Source organism: Equus asinus, chromosome 15 (assembly GCF_041296235.1).
Source record: "Equus asinus isolate D_3611 breed Donkey chromosome 15, EquAss-T2T_v2, whole genome shotgun sequence".
NCBI classification, from domain to species: domain Eukaryota; kingdom Metazoa; phylum Chordata; class Mammalia; order Perissodactyla; family Equidae; genus Equus; species Equus asinus.
Genome location: NC_091804.1, coordinates 49,730,677 through 49,742,223, shown reverse-complemented (window position 1 = coordinate 49,742,223; position 11,547 = coordinate 49,730,677). Strand labels below are relative to the sequence as shown.

The following is an 11,547-nucleotide window of genomic DNA, read 5'->3' as shown; positions in this document are numbered from 1 at the left end:
ATGGCTCTTTTCAGGCACCTTCCCCCAGGCGGCACATCCTCCTTTCCCTAGTCTTCCCAACTTCTCACTCCCCCGCCCCGCAACCCCGCCACGAAGGGAGCCGTTCCCCTCACAGCATCTCGCTCAGCGGGGGTGAGGGGGTAATGGAGGGGAAGGGCGCAGCAGGAAGCTTCCCGCTGGGGTGGCTGGGCTGCCCCTCCCTTCTGGGGTGCCTACCTAAGGTGCCTGAAGCTGGTGGCCCAGGGGGTCCTGGCACAACCAAGGGGGTGGGTGAATGAGGGGGGCAAAGAGTGGGGAACAAAGCAGCACCCCTTCCCATGCAGGCTGGGTCCCTGCACCGGGCACCCTGGAGGAGTGGCCTTGTCCAGGCTGCTGTGCTATGAGCTGCCATGCCCCAGCCCCCATCACCGCCTGGAGCTGGTCATCAGAAGTCACCCTCAGAGCCTGTGCCAGGCAGGGTTAGGGAGGGGCAGCCCTGTCCCTGTGGGGACCTGGCTGGCGGCACTTGCTGTGCTGGGAATGGGAAATGGGAGTAGGCTGAGAGGGGCTGGGTGTTGAGGGGAGGGAGTGAAGCTGAGGAAAACCCACCCAGCCCCCAGCTGCCAGCCCCAGCTCCCAGCCCCAGTCCAGCCTGCCCAGCAGGGAGAAGTTCAGGCTGATGAGCTCATGGCCAGCATGGGTCTGTATTTATTCCTTCTTGGCTTTGCCCGTTCCACCAAAACCTGCTGCTCCTGTCAGGGAGTCTGAGCGTGGGAAAGTACTTTTAGCCTTCAAAGGCAGCACCAAGTCCCTTTGCTGGATGCCGGTGCGGGCGGCTTGGAGGCGACAGACCCCCTGGCCCTGCTATTTAATGCTTGGGCGAGTGTCGTAGCTTCTCTGTGCCTTGATTTCATCATCTGTAAGATGGGAATATTGGCTGAATGGCCGCTGCTTGAGGCCAGGCTGCTGCAGACGCTGTCAGTGCTGGCACACAGGCACCCCGGGAACACCCGTGGAGTGAACACCGGGGAACAGACCGTGTGGCGACTTCAGGGTTGTGACGGGGACATGCTCGGGCCAACAAAAGTTGCTTTAAAACCCCACCAGGTTAGACTAGGCTTGTTCTCTGAAGACAAACCCACCACTTAAGTAAACCCATCTTGGGATTGAGACCTGAGTGTCTGCGTCACAAGAGGAAGTGATGGTGCTGGGCCCTGTTGGACCCATGGGAGCTCAATGCCATCTCGGCACCCACGGTAACACTGGAGTCTTACCAGGGATGGTGACCTCTGGTCACCTCCGTCAGGAGCCCTCCAAGGGCAAGGTACCTGTCAGTGGCCACTGGAGCCTGTCCCTTTGCCGGCCTCTAGCTGTAGATGCTCAGGACGATGCCAACGGAGACGCATTCCTGCCGGTTGCCTAAGCTCACTGTTTGGTTTTCAAACCCCTGACCTTTCTGCTAAGCTGGCCTTCTTTTCAAAGATTTATTTTTGAGCCAGCCTAGGAGCTTAAAAAGTCATAAAAGGCAACTTAGCACAAATATTATGACAAGGCATTTGCTTGAAGCCATCAAGGAAATGTCGCTTGGAAGGCCTTGTTCTACAGGGGGCAGCAGACGCGTCCACGGCTCCCTGGTGGCCTGCTCTGGATGCTCCTCCGGCATCGAGAAGCCGGGATGGCGCAGCAGCCGGAACCTTCTACTCCAAGTTGTTTGCCCCTTTCTCCTCTGATTTCCCCGACACAAATGCTTCCCAAACAGCTGAGACCCTTGAGAAGGTGTTGGCATTGTGCTCGGGGAGGACCAAGCCAGGTCCAGCTGTGTCCGTTGGTGATTGGGCTGTACCCGTGGCCAGCACCCGGCTCCCACAGTGACATGTGGAAGTTTGACCCTCCAAATGCTGTGTGTGGGAGGGGAGCTGCACCATCCTGTGTGCGGCGAGGGCTGGGAGCCGTTCACGAGAGTCTGTGTTTCTTGGGAAGCAGGAGTTCTGGTTGAGGAGGCAGCAGGCATGTAGGGTGGCTCCAGCTTTCTTCCAGCCCGTGCGTGATGTAGGTGGCGTGGGGTCCTGGCTGCTGAGCAGGGTGGTGGCTCTGCCCCGGGGCAAAGATCAAGTCCAGAGAGCTGCCGAGGGAAAGATGCCCAGGTAGCCCTGCCATGGCTGGGGTCCCTGTGGGGTTTGTTTCCTAACTTGCCCCCAGCTCTGTGGCGCTACCTGGTATACAGTTGGTGCTCAGGGGACTGGCTGAACTAGGGGAGGAAATATGACAACAGACAGTGGGAGGGGAACGTGTGGTACCCCCATGGTTCTCCAGCAGGCTTCCAAATGAAGAGGGTGTGGTGGAGGAACTGGAGGCAGACCCCGGGCTGGCACCCTGAGGCATCCTCAGACCCGCAGCTGTGGGAGGTAGGGGCTTAATCGTCTCATCAGAGACTGGCGGCCCAAGTCGGACAGGGTGGTAGGAGGGCTTTATCTTTCTGGCTACACTGCAGAGTGCCAGGGGGGCCCTTCCACCCTGGAGACCCCCTCTGTCTCCAGTCCCCATACCCCTGTTGAGCAGCTCTCACTAGCAAGAAGGCTTCTTCACCAACTGACAAAAATAAGTTCACAGCAACACCTGTATCAGTTATCTATTCGTCTATTGCTGCGTAACAAAATACCCCAAACTTAGTGGCTGAAAACCACATACATTATTATTATTATCATTATCATTATTATTATTATTATTGTTTTCTACGAGGCCACAGGCAGATGGAGAGACATGTACATTTATTTAGAGACACTCAGACTGTGTAATATGCATAATTGGAGAGTTTAGCTGTCGATTTTCCCACCCACGGCATGGAAATTGCACATGTTCCAGAACATACAGCATTCCAAGGAGGATTTTAAAAATAGAGCAGCACGTACAAGTGTAAGCGAAGTGCGAGTGGTAGCTGCTGGAGGGGCAGGCAGAACCTCCTTCCAGCCTGGGCACCAGTGGGTTCCCAGTGTGTTCAGCTGTGGGCAGACCCCGGGGGTCCGGCTCAGGCCTACTAAGCCTCGCTGTTACCTCCTCGTCCCCCAGATTCCTGGATCGCCCATTGGCCCTGGGTCGGCTTTCTGGGCCTGGGAGCCATGTTCACAGGAAGAACCAGAAGAGAGACAGGCCATGGCTGCCCGTGAGTGCATCCCGCTATCGTGAGGGCCAGGCCACGGTAGGGGCTGTGGGGTGGAGAGCTCGTGGGGGCGACCGGGCTGGGTAGGAGGTGGCACCTAGATCAGCCGTGCCCTGACCTTGGGCTCTGGCCCCCTGACCATGGGCCCAGCCTCAGTTTCCTCATCTGTGAAGTGCAGACAATGTGGCCCATGTCATTAGGTTGCTGTAAGCACCACATGACAGATATATGACCTCTTGCCACCCAGAGGTCACGGCTCAGTACACGGCAGCTTTAACCTGTGGGCTCCCCCATGGTGAGCGAGAGAGTGTGAATGGGGAAGAGGATGGCCCAGCACTTCCAGGGTGGGGTCTTGGCTCCGGGGGCATTGCCTGGCTGTGGTGTGTGTGTGGCCGAGGATGGAAAATGTCAGCCACTAGCGGTACAGGAAGTTCCCTGTCCAGCTGCAGACACTTGGGCAGTCCCACCTGGCCGAGGTGAGCCAGGTGACAGGCAGGGAGGGTCACGGTAGGATGACCACCCTGGTTTTCCTGGTTTTATTTATTTATTTATTTATTTTTTTGAGGAAGATTGGCCCTGAGCTAACATCTGTGCCCATTCTCCTCTATTTTACATGCGGGACGCCTGCCGCAACATGGCTTGACAAGTGGTAGTAGGTCTGTACCCGGGATCCAACTGGCAAACCCTGGGCCACTGCCAAAGTGGAGTGCACGAACTTGACCGCTATGCCACCGGGCCAGCCCTGGAACTTTCCTGGGTTTAGACGGGAGCTGCAGCCCCTCAGGAGGCCGGGCCCTGTGCCGTGGGGCCCCTGGTCCCAGGATTTTGGGCTCTGTCTCTCTGCGGACTGACTTCTGAAACAGACGCCTACTTTGCTTTTCTCTCTCCCCCGCAGGCCCCCTGCTCGCCTGCTAGGACCGTTTCTCACTTCTTCTTCCAAATCCCAAGTCACAGGAGGCTCCCTTCACCTCCTGTGGCCTGAATGCCCAGAATCTTCTAGTTCAAACCCCAAGCCCGCTCAGCGGAGAGCAGCTCCTCGGAACCGAGGCCCGCGTGTACATGCTCATTTCCTCCCAGCTCTGACTCTGCCTGATGGTCTGACTCACGGGGCCACCAAACATTTATCACCGCTCGCGTCTCTGCCGTCCGCCAGCCCGGAAGCCTCGCAGGCGCCGGCCTCTCCCTCCACCAGCAGGCGAGCACTTTGCAAGGGAGCGCACCGAGCAGGCGGGAGGGCCGAGTCCTTCCTCCGCTTCTCACCCCCCAGAGCCACCTCCCTTCAGCACGGAGCCAGGGGCTGGCCTGGGGCGCGGTAGGCGTGAGCAGCTCTCGCACACCAGGAAGGAACAGCTGGTTCTTCTCCCGCCCAGCCGGCACCCCCATGTCCGCAAGCCGCGTCTTCCTGGTGAGCCACCTGCCGTTCATGTGGTCTGTGTGCGTGTACAAGCACACGTGTCTTGGGCCCCCCGGGCACAGGGACTCAAGAATCCTCATTGGCAAGCCCCTCCCCTGCCCTGCTCTGAGACCAGCGGCTGGGCCTGTGCCTATGGGAGAAAGCCACGCCCAGAGCGGAGCGGGAGAGCCCCTGCCGCCCTGCCCGCCACTCTGCGTCCTTTCTACTCAGACTCCTGGAGCCCCGGCTCCATCCTCAGAGCACTGGCACGGTCACCTCCTGCTCGAGGCCAGTGTTTCTGTGTGAGTGAATGGGCTCCACCTGGCTGGGCAGAGGGCTCGAGGTCTGGAGTAGGACCAAGTGGCCGCGAATCTTGGCTTTGCTGTCTCCAAAGTGAGTGACCTTGGGTGACCCTGCACCTCGGTTTCCTCATCTGTGAAATGAGGACATTAACTGGGCCTAATGTTCAGGGTTGTGGAGACAATTAGATGGGATAATGCATGTGACAGGCAGAATGATGGCTCCAAAGGATGCCCACGTCCTTCTGCTCGGAAGCTGTGACCCTGCCAGGCTGCATGGCAAAGGGTCAGTGAGGCGGCAGATGGAATTAAGGTTGCTAATCAGTTGACCTTGAAATAGGGAGATTATCCTGGATCATCCGGTGAGCCCAGTCTAGTCACAGGAGTCCTTAAATGGGAAAGAGGGAGGCGGAAGAGAGAGCCGGAGAGATGGCAGTGAGAGAAAGACCTGAGCAGCCGCTGTGGGCCTTGCAGAAGGAAGGGGCCACACCCCAGGCATGCGGCACCACTAGAAACTGGGAAGGGCAGTAGACAGGTGCTCCCCTGGAGCCTGCGGAGGGAGCAGCCCTGACGACACCTTGCCTTCAGCCCAGGGGGCCCTGGGTCAGACTTTGGCCTCCAGAACCACAAGATGATAACTGGGTTGTTTTCAGCCCTAGTTTCTGGTCGTTTGTCACAGCCGCAGTGGGAGACGGGGACACTGCACGTGAGGTGCTCAGCGCAGTCAACACCCATAAACGTCGGCCGTTTGAAGAAAGAAGACCCAACAGAGGAACGGAGCTTCGCTGGAGGAGTATTGATGGGGGGAGGGGGATGGGGTGATGAGGGGAGGGGCACTCCCGGGCAGGGGTCAGCCCGCTTGGCTGGGCCAAGTGGGACACCAGAGTGTGTGCAAGGCGTCTGCGAATCAGCCCATCCCCAGGAGGGCGGGTGGGAGGGGACTTCGCAGGAGCGTGGGGTGGCTGCACAGACATCCAGGACCTCCCAAGTTGGCCCCCTGGGGGGCCCCAGGCAGGCACCTGCAGGCAGGTGGGTAGGGTGCCTGCCCGAGGACGCCCTGGGAACAAGTGTCCCCCAGCCCTGGGAGCTTTGTTACAGATTCCATCAGAGGGGCCCCGCCTGGCTGCAGACCTGTCAGCACCCTGAGGGTGGTGCCCACACCCAGCTGTGCAGGCTTTCAGTGAGGCTGCAGCTTCTCACCTGACTGTGTGTCAGAACCACTGTGGGCACCATCTCAAAAAGGTTACCCGGGCCCTGGGGACCACTCACCCTTGGATCTCAGTGGACAAACGCTGACAAAGAGATTTGGTTTCCATGGGCCGGAGGCCCTTTCCCTAGGGCCGCCTTCCAGGAGCTCCCAGTCCACTGCATGGGGGGCATTAAGGGCAGAGAGTATAGGGTGTGAGCGAGGAGGGCAGGGGGCCTGGCTGACATGGGGACATGATGCGCGGTCTGGGAAGAGTGAGACTGGCCAGTGAGGATGGGGAGGATAGCGCGGGCATGGGGCTCTAGCCCTAGTGGGCTGCAGGGTCCGTGCTGAGGATCCTGTGGAAGGCTGAGCCCCACAGCGCTGGTCAGAGGCTGGTCCCTCTGGGACCCCCGCCCTCTGAAGCAGGCAGGCAGGTGGCTGGGAGGAGGGGCCACAGTGTGGGGACGCCATTGTCACAGTTGTCACTTAGCCCCCCACAGAAGCACAGCCCCTTCCCCTAACCAATCCCTGCACTTCCCAGGTTTGCTAAGTGGAACCCGTGAGAGGACGGCTCCCAACAGTCCCTGTGGAGCAGGGCCGGGGCAGCCTCGCGTGCAGCTGAGCCAACATGAGCTCCACCTGGGAGCCTGAAGACTGCAGAGACGGGCCAGGAAGGCTGAGGTTTCCGAGGAGGCGGCCACGTTGGAGCATCCCCCAGGGAAGGGAGAAAATCCCATTTCCAAGCAGGATTCGCCACAGCCTGTTTCCTGGGAGCTGTTCTTGGAAAGGCTGCCCTGGGCGCTCGTGTGGGGCTGAGCAGGGCAAAGGATGCTTGTCAGACTTTCCTATGAAGTTGCAAACTGACTTCTCCGGACCAGAGGGTTTGAAGCTGATGTGATAAGCACCCCCCGGGGCCATCCCCACCCCGTTCATTTCCCTCCCCCTCCCACCTCTACTCTTTGCCCCTCCCCCCAGGTCATGCTGGAAGGAGGGTCCCGAATTTGCTCTTGGGCAAAAGACAAACGCACAGACAGCACATCCCACGCAGAAGGACAAGCAGTTCTGTCTGTTCAGTTTACAAGGAAAGCAGCATTTCGTCAGCTCTCATCCTGGGAAGCTCAGAGTTTATGCCTCATAAATTTTCGAATTTGCAGTTAAATTTCCAGGCACTGTGAACACATCGGGTGACTTAAAGCTAACAGGTCACATTTGGTTGATATTAGCCTCCGTGTCTTGTCAGGAGAGGTGGGATGGGAGGTTCGTGGACTCGAGCGAATGGTGGCTCTCGACAGCCAGCTGAGGGCTGAATGTCCTTGCAACCTGGTGTGGGGGCGTGAGCTGGGAGAGGGGACCCCCAGTGCGCCTTCCACCCTGGCAGCCCCTGGGGTGAGGCAGGAAGGGGCAGCTGTGTGTCAACGCCTCTTACGTCCCTCCTCCTCCGGGGGAGAATGGAGTTGCACAAACATGACTTCTGACGTTCCAGCTCCTTCTCCAGAGATCCGGAGCGTGCTCCCTTTGTCTATCATCAGGAGTTGTAGTTGCCTAGAAATATTTAAATAGCAAAAAATGCCTCTCATCTCCTAGTGACTTCATACGAGTTCCAAAAATAAAACCTGAACCAGTGCCTCCTTTGTCTTTCTTGCTTTGGAGCTCCGACGGCCGTTCAAGGCGACACCCACGGGGAACGAAGCCGGTGCCAGTGGGGCTGAAGGCAGGCGCCCAGCTTGCCCAGGGCGGCCCCTGCTCCTTGAAGCACAGAGCCTCTGAAGGAAGAGGGTGTCCTGTGGATTCTGACGCGCAGTCTCCACGGCAAGTCTAGGACTCCAGCGAGAGATGGCCGGGCTGGGACCGGGCAGAGGTGGGGTCAGCTGGCATCCCTGTGTCCCCTCTCCACTTTACCCAGACTTTCAGCTGTCTGCTGCATTCCCCTGTGGGCAGGTGTGTGTGGGAGTCAGTCTGGCTGGGGGTGTGCAGAGAATGGGCACCCGTTCCTGTCAGGCCCTCCTCTGGCTTCCATCACATGACAAGTGCTCATGGTGGCGGGACCCCCGAGAGGGAAGCTATGGGGGGACACCCAGCAGCAAGAGAGGAGCCCCTGCCTTGTGCTGGACGCCCCCACTCCCTAGGATCCCCATCTCCCCAGGACCCCCCACGTCCCTGCACATTCCTGGGGTGAAATGGAGCTCCCTGGGACACGGGTTGAGGCCCTGGGACACAGGTTGAGGCCCTGGCCGGGCCCCGGCTCTTCCTCCGGACTTTGTGGTAACATGAGCTCTTTACACCCATAGGCTGGTTGGACTTAGGTCTTTGCCACTTGTCCCCGAAGTGTCCTAAGACAGTCATCTGTGAGCTAACAAGACACCTCCATCCATTATTTACCTCCTATGGGACCAAGATGCTTAGCTGGCTGGGACAGAGGGCCCGAGGGGACCAGTCTCCTCTTGGGGAAGCTGAGTCCACTGAGCACAAGGCCAAGGCCAATGCCAAGCACAAGGGTCTGGGGCCAGCAGGGCGGAACCAGCCCAGGCAGCGATGGGTCAGCCTCTGGGACAGGGCCCCTGAGGAGCGAGCAGAGGGCTCAGATGAGTGAGGTGACCCTCTCTGGCTCGCCCCCTCCCCGTTTAGACACGGAGTCTCTCCTCAGGTGGTAGCACCTGGAAAGAGTCCTTTTCAGTGGCATCATGTGTACGTCCATGACAGCCTTGCCCCTGTAACACGTGCTCCCAAAGGCCGGCTGGGCCCTCTCCCACCTGTACGCTCTGCCCCCGAGTTACTGCTCGCTGAGGGCTCCAAAGCCAGCTTTCCTGTCTCAGCTGTGGGGCCGGAAGTCCAGTGGTCCAGCCCAGGCCTTCTCTCTGGGGAGAACGGCCTTGGCTCCCCCAGGTCCCTGTGGCTGTAGCACTGAGCCCGTGTCCTGGTTGGTGGTCAGTCAGGCCACCCCTAACTTTGGAGGCCTCCCTGTCCTTGCACAGAAGCCTCCAGCTCTGAGCCAGCAACGCCACTTTGCAAACTTCTCATGCTTCCACTTGCCCAGCTTCCCTTTAGCCACATCTCTGACCACAGTCAGAGCAAGTTCTCTGCTGTCAAGGTGTCCCGCGGTGAGACGGTCCCACCCGATAGGCCAGGAGGGTCTCCCTACCTTAATCACATCTGCAAAGTCCCCTCGGCCAGGTCTCACTGCATATGCACATTCCAGGGCCAGCATCAGCACACCGGGTTTTTCGGCTGAGGCGGTCTTCAGAGAGCTGTCTCTGGAGGTGCCTGGGGTTTGTACCCCTGGGGCGATCATATCCTGTGACCTCCTGGTGCCCATTCCTTGAGATGGGACAACCTCTGAGCTGCAACTTACGCCCCAGAGCTCCCCGTGGGCTCAGGGAAGAGGCCCCCCCCCACCGGGGTGCCCTGCTTGCACACGGCGTCTGCTTCCGGGGACCAGAACTGAGACAGCAACCCTAGGGTAGCTGCCCGTTGGCCTTGCTCAGGGCAGGTGAGGGGTGCCCTGGTCATCGGGGAGACAACAGAGTGGTGAGGACTCTGCTGTTTTGAATCAAAACATCGGAAGAGCTAGAAGATTTTAAGGGACCCTTGGCCGCGATGGACCCAAATGCAGACACCTCCCACACACTCAGAGCCGGGGCGCGGGCTGGGGCGCAGGCAGAGCCAGTGCCGGTCTAGCAGGACCCAGAGGTGCTTCTCTGAACTGCTGATTGATGGCTATTGAAGAATGTCTCATTTGGGTCATGTGAGTGTCCAGGGGCTTTGTAACCCGTGACCACAGCCTGGGGGCTGTACTCTCTCGGTCAGCGAATGCAGGGTGTGCACGAAGCCACCCTTTTCTCTGGGGCTCAACGCACAGCAGCGGAGACACACACTCACTCTCGTCCCACTCGCAGGAAGCCCTGAGGGCTCTCGGAGGATGCCCCGCTGGCAAGGGCGAGCGTGGACCTTCTCTCTGTCCGGGTCCTGGGAAAGCCCTTTCCTGGGGAGGGCCGAGTGCTCTGCGGGCTCGCAGACCATCCCCCCGTTGGTGTAATTCCGTGGGGAGTATGCAATGGCAGCACACGGGGGCCAGCTGGTTGTTTTTGCCTCGGAAATCTCTTTTAGTGCACAAGCACAGCTCTGCAATCTGGCTTTTAAAAATATCATCATGGGGGGGAAAGGAGCATTAGCATGCTTGAGGAAAATGTGTTGCAGTATAAGTGAGCAGTTAACATACAGTCAGACCGCACATGCCTCACAGAGGAACGGGATCCGCTGAGATTGCTCCCTCTCTCGTCTCCATAAATACGCGAACACTTGCCTGTGCATACGGGCGATATCGTGGCCATCGTACCAGCTGAGACCTGCTGGACACTCTGTGCTTGCACCGTTCTGGGGGCCTTAACAGGCACCGTCTCCTTGAATCTGCACGCTCCTCCTCCCTCGGCCTCCTTCCCCGCCTCTCTCCACAGGCATGCACACACACACACACACACAGAGCCATAAATTGTATATTAAATCTATGCCCGCATATCATGGGTGTGATAGCTAAGAGCGATGAGCTGTTATTCCATTTTTCTTGAAGAAGAGCGAGGCTGCTAGAAGTCGCCAAGTGAGTAATCTTGCTGTAGACATCCTTAACGGACCTCGAATCTCGGCGTCTGGCTTCTGTAATCTTTTCTCAAATGCCACTTCTGTTTAACAAGCATGCTCCCTGGATGGGAAAAGGCTGCTCCTTTGTTAGTCTTCGCAACAGGCTGAACAGCACTGCTCTGCCGTGGACAGCTGGCCCGGACCCATGGGGGCATGTCTGTTGGTTTTGCTTGTCCAGGACCACGGCGCCCCCTACTCCAGCATGGTGCCTTCTGCTGGGTCACAGGGGTCTCTGTTCCTGAGAGCCCCCCTGTATGGCTTGGGGAAGGCTGGCCCTTGCCTCCCCTGCCCCAGGCAATCAGAGACCCCATTCCCACCGTCCCAGGAACACAGGTGGACACTCAGACTCCTCCCTGCTTGTTGGGAAGGGTGGCCCTGCTCACTGGGTGCTAAGCTGGTTCCAGGCAGATCTGGGAATGGCAAAGGCACAGAGCCCTGATGGCATTTCTCTAACCCCTGATCCTGTGGTGCCTGAAGCTTGCACTGCCTCACACTGCTTTTCCTCCAGCTGGTGTGACTGGAGTTTCCATCACCTGCAGGCGAGCGTTGTGACCATGGGCATTTGAGCACAAATGGACACGCTGAGCCCCAGCGTGGGACATTTCAGACATCGCTCGAGGGTTCTAGCGCCACTTGATTCCCAGATGTTTTTGTCTGTGAAGATGGAGAAATGGCAGAAAAGCGGTGAGAGCAACTCCGTGGTTTCATTTTTCTAAACCAGTTGGAAACGATGACAGTGTCACCTGTGAAAGATCTTGTCTTCTCTGGGAATTTCAAGGCTTGATAATAAAGACATTAGTGCCTGAGACTCTCGGGTCCGCCGGGAGCCGAGTGGAGCTGATGTGCTGCTTCCTGTGACAGCTAATGATCAGCTTCATAGCAGCACGCCACCGTCGCA

At 58.5% G+C, this 11,547-nt stretch overlaps 1 long non-coding RNA gene across 1 annotated transcript; it reads left to right on the top strand.

Annotated features, from left to right (window-relative positions):
- Positions 1-3,829: 3,829 nt before the first annotated feature.
- On the top strand, positions 3,830-7,635 carry LOC139040279 (uncharacterized). The gene is made up of 3 exons (XR_011494453.1): positions 3,830-4,541; positions 5,508-5,621; positions 6,559-7,635. It is a non-coding gene; the product is annotated as an uncharacterized lncRNA (long non-coding RNA).
- The last annotated feature ends 3,912 nt before the right edge of the window (positions 7,636-11,547 follow it).